We start from the raw sequence: 8,414 nt of genomic DNA, 5'->3' as shown, positions 1-8,414 counted from the left end.
CAGCCTGCCATCGGAGGTGGTTCAAGCACCTACATTGAACACCTTCAAGAGCAAATTGGATGCCTATCTTGCTGGGATCCTATGACCCCAGCTGTCTTCCTGCCCTTTGGGTGGGGGGCTGGACTCAATGATCTTTCGAGGTCCCTTCCAGCCCAAGAATCTATGAATCCTTGAAAACAGTCCCAATAGCTCTTCAGCCAGTTCTTTTACAAATCTTAGATGTGATTTATCTGGACCTGAAGGTTTAAAAAAAGTCTAACCTAAATAGCTGTCATCTAATATCCTCCTGAGTTACTGCTGGAATGGAAAGTGTTTCATCACCATCCTGTCTTAGAACAATATCATCTGGCTTTTTCCCAAATATAGAGCTGGGATATTCACTGAACATTTCTGCCTGTTCCATATTATCCTCAAATATTCTACTGTTACTATCCAAAAAGGGAACAAAACCATTGCCAGGATTTCTTTTTATCTTAATATACTTTCATGCCTTTTCAGTAATGTACAAATTTTAGTCAAACATGGTATTGAGAAAAAGGCATTGAGAAGGGAGTAATTAGGTGAAATTAAACATGATGCACAGGTTTTCAGACTAGATAGTCCAATGGTCCCTTCTGGCCTCAAACTCCATGGAACCTATGCCACGTCCAACACATGTCCAACTCTTCCCAGCAGCCTCTGATCTACCCCCACCTTCTCCTTAAGCCCAACCATCTCATCTTCCTTTCCCATGCTGCTTTCTTCCATCCTCCCAAGTCCATACTGGATTACCCCAAGGTGCTTCCTAACTTTTCTGAATTGCCCAGCCTCTGCCTTGAGCCTGGATTTACATTGTGCCTCCTGCCACCTCTGCAGCTTTCTTTGCATCAGATGCTGTCCTGTCCACCCAATTGAAAAGCCAAGCTGCACAATCAGCAGTTCTGCAATCAAAACCTTAACCCTAAAGGGCCTCTGCACTGTACTCTCCTCTGGAAAGCAGCCACCCTGCCACATGGCTCTTGTAAGCAAAGGAACCCTTAATGTCACTGTCCCATTGCCTGTGCCATGTCCTCTAACTGCAGTAATCAGGCAGCTCAGCATGCTACCTCCACCCTCCCAGGTCTGCCTCCCTGCACAAGTATATATATTTACCTTCCTGAGGTTGCCGCCATCCTGCAAATAAATAGGGCCATTTTTCTGCTGTTAAAAATAAGCGTCTCTCTCTGGTGGGAATAAATAGTCTTGTTTCAATGGTGGAAAATTTGCTTCTGACAGTAAAAAATTAGCCGTGCTGCATGAGTCGAGTGATTTCCATTCTGCTTCCGATCCTCCAGATCAATAGTAAACGGCTGCGGGGATCAGCCAGCAGCCGTGCTACCCTCAGTTGGAAATAGCTGCTTAGGAGGTACCTACAGCCCATGTGCTGTTGGAGCTGCTGCTGATGGGGAGATGTGCTGCTTTGAGAGCTCTTGGGCACTTCCACACGTGACGTGGGTTTAGTCCTTACTCCATCCTGTGCCCCCTAAATTGCAACAGTGGGTTTTTAATTGAAACCCACCATTTGAATTTATGGGTTTCCGTCACTGTTATGGTTAAAGGCTCAATCTTTTTCTTTTTTTTTGACAGAGCCTGCCCATGGCTGGGGGATGAGCTGCTGTCATTTCTGAGCTGTGGGGGTCGGGGGGGCGCCTAGTCCTTCCGTCTGCTGTGGCGGTGCCTCCTGAGGCCCCTCGAGCAGGCTTCTAGCAGGCTAGGTGCTGCTCCAGCTACGAGGTAGCACCCAGCCCGATCCAACTCTTCCCCAACCCCGATCTGGGCCAGTACCCAGTCTACTAGTAGCCCGCCCGGGAGGCACTGGGAGGTGCCACTGCTGTGGAGGAATAGACCAGGGCCCCCTGCAGCCCAGGGACCACTTGGCCTACTGGTTGCTTGCCTGCTGGCTACAGGCAGGCTCTGTCAAAAAACAAACAAAAAAAGGATCCGGCCCCTTGCCGTTTCTACCTTCAGCAGGCACCTGCTGAAGGCAGAAGTGATGAAGGACCCAATCCTTTTTTTCTGCAGAGCCTGCCTGCCTCTCCTGCAGCTGGGGGGTGAGCTGACTAATAGCTGCAATCAGGATGTAGTTTAGTTTGCAATGATGCAAACATATTAATACCCCCCAAAACTCCTGCACATGTACAGCGTGACACCATTAAGCCACACAACGTGGCATTTTCATCATGTGTACATGGTAATGGCACCATGTGTACAAGCTCCCCTTGGGAGCCATTGGAGAGGCTCAGCCCAGGCAGTTCCAGCCAAACCATCACCCTGCATGCCTCCATCTGCCGTAGGTGGTGGGGAGGTAGGCCTTTGCAGCCTCTCTGCTAAGGTTACCAATGAAAATTGGACTAGGAATGGCTATGAGGGTGGTACGGAAAGCCTGTTTACTGTGATCAGGGCTGAAACCCCACAACCTGTTTCACATAGGTCCTTGGCTAGGTTGAGTGAGTGAAGCTGGATTTGAACCATCAGCTCCAGGCTGAAAACACTGGGGATGAACAGCAGGGGGAATGAAAGCCAGCAGCTCAAGTTTGATCAGCCTGAATCTTTAGTCAGCAGGCAAAGCCAACTACTATATATAAACTCACTCACAAATTTCTCCCCTTGCCAAAGAGCCCCTCCCCTCAGGCAGGCAAGGAACCAATGAGATCTCCTCTTAGCCACCTTGGTAAAAGACATTGCCAAGAGCGAGGAAGGTACCAAGCAACTGTGCTGAGTCCTCTCTGCCTCGTCTTTGGTAAGCTGCAGTGCCTTACTCAGTGTCCTAAGCTGGGCTGCGAAGGGATGGTGGTCTGCCTCGCAGCTTGCACAGCATAGCAGGAATGGAGGAAAGCAGGGATACAAAATCTAGAGCAGAGCAAGAATCATCTATGCCTTCCTTTTGGATTTGAGGGGGTGATTCATTGGGCCCAAAGAAGATGCTTTCCCAAACCAAGACCTCATTCAGAGTCCAGAACCTCTTTCTACATGGAGCTGTGTGAGTGCATCGTGTGCTTTAGAGACACCCATGCAGCAGCTTGCTGGCCCCAAAGGGTTTAAAGCTGGTGTAGGCAAGCATCATATAACAACAGCCAGTCATGCTATGCAGAGGCATGGGATGTTGCAGAGAGGTGGAGCACGGTGAGAGAGCCAGTGGGGCGGGGGCTCAGAGTATGCCCGTCGGGACACAATGTGCATGGTCCAGAAGGGCACAGGGGGAAGTAGGAGAGAGTGGAGAAGAGGAGACTCTGTATATGAGAGAGTTGTAGGATTGGGTAAATGAAGAAGCACAGGAGAGAGTGAGGGGGTGGGGATGATGAGATGGAAGTTCAGCTTTGTATATAATAAGACAGAAAATGAAAGGATGGACCTGAGGAGGTGGGTGACACAGCTGGGGCACTGGCATAAGTAGCTAACTGCAGTGGCATGGTAACGTTGTGGAGGGCTGGGAGTGTGGAGATGCCCAGCCATCAGGACAAGGAGTAGCTAGCAAAGGACTTCAGTAGCAGACACTGAGACAAAGGACAGTCCCTTAGGATCTCATCATGGAAGAAGCACAGACAGGACCTGACAAACCACTGGATGCAGGAGCAGGAGGATGGGATTAATGTGATTCCTCAGAGTAGGAGCTCGTTTGAGATTCCCTGAGCTCTTTGGCCTGGGATCAAGGCAGGATATCATACAAGACACAACTTCCCCATCTCACTCCACAGCCCATCTGGCAGGGCCCTGGCTGGAACGATGATGAGACACGCTTTCCATGTGCCGTCCTGTCATTTCTGTCAGCAGCACAGCAGCCATACAAACTAACTGGGATCATCTCCCAAAGATTTCCCTGCACAGCAAGAGTGGGGCTTGGCTGGAACTTGGGGAGAATATGGAGCTGGTATCCTTTTGACTTAATGCTGCCCACCCATCCCAGGCAAAGGCTGATTTGGAAGCCCTAAAGACTGCATTTATTAAAGCAAAATATCACTGGCTGTTTGTGTGATCTACACAGCCATGGATCAAGGGATAAAAGGATCAACCCCCGTGAGGGCTCTGAACAGGCCTCCCTCCTCTCTGGGACCTCCAGGAAGCTGAGTGTGACTGACTGACTTGTTTAATTTTAAACCCTAGACATAGAAACATGCTGGAGAGAAACAGTAAAAGGAGCTGGTTCATCCCAGCAGCCTTTTCAGCACCGGGATCATTGTAATCCAAAAGGTAGTGGAGCCATCAGTGGGGCAGGCTTGACCCTGCCCAGGGTCACCAGGCAGAGTGCCCTTGCAGCACATGGATTAGAGTTGTAGGAGTGTCCCCTCCTCTGGCATGCCCCACCTTGTTCCTCTCAACAGAGCTGTGATTTTTATGTTGCCTGGGAATACAGAGACCACAATAAAAAGGCAGCAAGCCAGTGACCCCCATCAAGCCTTTCATTCAACCCACTCCATACAAATGTCTTCAAGGTGAGAGAACTTCATGAGATACCTAGTCATAGTGCCTTGCTTGTCTCTGGAAGGTCCCCAGGGGTCTTGGTGGCAGAAATGGGTTAAGACCTTGACAGGTGGATGGGAAGGGCATGTGTGGAGATGGACAGATGGAGCAATAGTTTGTGACACCAACACAAAAGGTTATTTCTCCATCTGCCTAATGAGCACAGGAGTTTGAACCCCAGAAGTTCCTTCCAGGGTCATATGAAGACCTCTGGCATGCCCCGCTCCCACCTCATGGGCTGGAGTATGGGGCACACACCACGTTGGCACAGGGTCAGCCACCTACCCTGCTGAATAGATCATTTTGTGCAAGAGGTAGGACTTTGCACTGAAAGGCTCCTTGCATTGAAAGGACACAGCTGTAGCTGCTTGGACATTCATCTTCATTTATCGCATTTGGCTTGGAGGACAGGAGAGTCAGGTCAGCCAGTTTGGCCTGTGTCTATGACCCTTCCCCAGCCCGCTCCCTTCACTGCTGTTGTGTGTTCTGGCTCAGTGACAGGCCGGGCTAGCTTAATCTTGCCCGAGTCAGTTATAGGCTCATCCTGAGAGGACGTTTTGACATATTTTACTATTACATGAGATAACTGGCACTTGAGAGGCTTAATTGGCGAGCTATGAAAGTGTGGCTGCTTTTATGCCTCTGAAGAAACAGGTCCCTGCGTGGCCATGAATACTCTCTTGATTGTACAGGCAGCCTTCCCATTACCCCTGTGTTTCGTTAACTTGGTTTCTGAAAATTTCCAAATGGGCCTGAGGGAGCCAGGCAGGGGGCCTGGACTCTGCTTTATTGTCTTATCTGAAGGTCAGCTCCTCAGGAGAGGGAGGCCGCCTCCCTCCATGCAACTGCATGGTGAACGGGAGCCAATCCAAAGCATCACCCTTGGACATTATTCTTTTGACCCCTAACAGCAATGAGGATTTCTCATTCAAGCAAGCATCCACATGGCAAAGATGCCCTTGAACCATGTGGGAGAGGAGGGCAGAACCTTATAGACAGATAAAGAGAAAGGCCTGAAGGAGAATATTTCTGTCATAAGATATTCCCTTGCAGAAATCTTGGAAACCTTAGAAAGAGTTTTTGCTCAATGTTATTAATTAAGGCAAAAGAATCCCCATATGGAAAGAGAAACAGTCAAGTTATATTTTTGCTAAATACGCAGCACCATATGGTAACATACAGAAAATTGGCCACATAGGCAGCTTAGAATATATGTTACCATATGTTCATATGTACTTTATAATTTCTTTGTTTTTCAAAGAGGGCATTGTCTTATGGGGCAGAAATGAGCAGCCCGCCCCTGGGGAGAAGAGAGAGCACGATCCAGTTTCTCAGCAAAGAGCCTGGGCACCAATCCAGCTGCCTGGCCCCGGGGGTGTTTTGTGTGGTACAGGACTGATAAGACAGATACAAGGGCAGTGTGGGTTTCTTCTCAGCTCTGTGTGGTCAAAGGTACCTCTAGGCATGGGGCAGGCTGCGTGTGTGCATGCGTGTGCGTGTGCGTGTGTGTGCATGCACACACTGGAGAGAGCCCAGGAGAGGAGTGAATGAGGAGGAGGAAACACAAGCTTTCCTACGGTTGTCCCCAGAAAACCTTAATCTTCCTGCAGGGAAGGCAAAAGAGGAGGAGAAAGGAAGAGATCTGGATAGGAGTGGTGCCAAGGAAAGCAACCTTGGGAAAATCCTAAATAGTGAACACGGGCTGCATAAGGTGTGCATGTATGTGTGTGTATGTGTGTGAGAAAGAAAGAACATGAAAGCTCCATGGGAGGATTTGTGCTTGTTTGTGTGAGAATGTGCATGTGTGTACATGCATGTGTGCTTTCAGAGTGCATCCACATGCAGCCAGAAAGTAAGTTTGTCTGCCTAGCGCGTGTAAACGTGTGCACTTTCACACCGAGCTTGTGCATTTGCAATGAGAAGAGATCCCTGTGTGCATTCAGTATGTATACATAGGTGCACAATTGGAGACTATAACTTCAGATTGTGTGTGCCCTCAGCCCCAAGACAAATATATGCTTCCAGTGTGCTCAAATAGGACTATGTGTCTGTATGGAATAAGTCACGTGTGTGCACTCTGAGTAGACTCCTATTTCATTCTATGCACCCAAATGGCACTTACCCAGACATGTAACTGCTGTTTTTGGCATCTACAGGCAGTTTTTTATTCTGTTGCATATGCAGTGTGGAGGCGCAGGGTTCCACATGGCTAACAAACGTGTGCAGTAGGCTGCACTCTGACTGGGCAGGGACACGGCTCCGTATACATATACCCAAGTGAGCTTAAATCCTGAAATGGTAGCTGGACAAAACCCCACGACTAGTAGGTGTTAGATGCTGGAGAGAGAGACAGCACTTCCTACATTTAGCCCAGTACTTTGTGCTTAGGGCACTCACCCTGGAAATGGGAGACGGGTTCTAGACTGCCCCACATCCAGAGGTGGCTTGAATTCTTCTTTTCCAGCACAGTGGTTTAACCACAACATCAAAGGTTAATTATTACCTTAGTTCTTTCTTAGTCCTCTTCTTAAAGCCGACTACCTGGGAAGCCAAGAGAAGGAGGTATGTTGGATTAGGAGGAAGAGTGTGAACTTGAGGATGTGTGAGCTAGCTGACACCCTGGAAGGATTCTTGCCTGGACCCTTGTTCCCAAAGAGTCAGAAAGTTCTCCATCGCTCTCTTTCCATTTTAGCCAATGACTATGAAATGTAAGGTGCATAGGCTCAGCTTCAGGAGGTGAGCTAGAAAGTGAACTGGATAATGCTTAATCCATGGCCGGGTCAACTATCATTCCAGGACTTATACTTGGGACTTGTGTGGGTAGACTACACGCTGCAAATAGCGTGGGATCCCAGTTTCTGGGTCAGTCCCAAAAAATGGCAGCTATGGGCTAGGTAGATGCTATTTGGTCATGTAAATTGAAATAGGGGTTTTCTCTGTCTGTGCACATATACCACGTGGATTTGTAGAAAGCATTATACAGAGTTGGGCCTCAGGGCTCGTGTATGTAAAACGCTCAGCATAGCTGTTCATAACTGTTCCCAGTTAGCTTGGAGGAGAGTACCACAGGATGTCTTAGCAAACAAACTTTCAGTGCACACAAAACGCTACAAATAGGATTCCAAAGACCTACAGATAACTACTTAAACTCGAAGAGACACTCCCTACCGCATGCAGCCTTTTCTTCTCTGCTGCTGTTACCCATGTAACAACGCAAGGTTTCAGAGTAGCATTTGTCCTGATATACAGAAGCACACACATACAAAGTTTAGACACATCCCGGATGACCTTCTTTGGGGCTGGTGTGTCGCTCTCTGTGATGTAGCCGTTAGATGCCATGTCCGTCCACCACCTGGACTCTTGAGAGCTTGAGAAGAAGGGAAGCACCTCGGTTCTTCCCAGACTCTCCAGAGCCCTCCCCGCCAGCGGTCTGCAGTTCTCATTGCTCCTCATGCTCTTGACTCTAGCTCATGACTGAACAGTGTCCTCCAGTGTTGCTGTGGCAGGAAATCTGTAGCCTGTAAGCACGTTGACCTGGGTTTGGGGATCCACCTCTCCCAGCAGACACATCTCTGGGTTCTGCCCCGTCAGGTGCTGTCTGTACGCTCTGCATATAACCCTTCCCTGAGCTCTTACCAGCTCAGCTTTCAGATGGAGATCACGTGTGCACCTTGCCCCAAATATATGCCTCCTCCACAGCTTCCAAAACAACCTCAAGGGTCTGTCTGGTAACTAACCACTCTATTGGACCCTTGGTCTTTACACATGAGCCACCTCACCCTGGTCCCTGCCAGGATTCAAGAGGATTCAAATAAACCCCCTAGCTACCTCCCTGCCACTTACAGGCAGCCCCTGCTTAGCGCTCTGAATTGGTTCCTGAAAAAAACAGATGTTGAGGGAAAAAAGTATTAAGCAAAACCAAAAGTTATTGACAACCC

The sequence above is a fragment of the Crocodylus porosus genome, unplaced genomic scaffold (genome assembly GCF_001723895.1).
Source record: "Crocodylus porosus isolate Cpor-Errol unplaced genomic scaffold, CroPor_comp1, whole genome shotgun sequence".
NCBI classification, from domain to species: domain Eukaryota; kingdom Metazoa; phylum Chordata; order Crocodylia; family Crocodylidae; genus Crocodylus; species Crocodylus porosus.
This window is presented reverse-complemented; position numbering follows the sequence as displayed.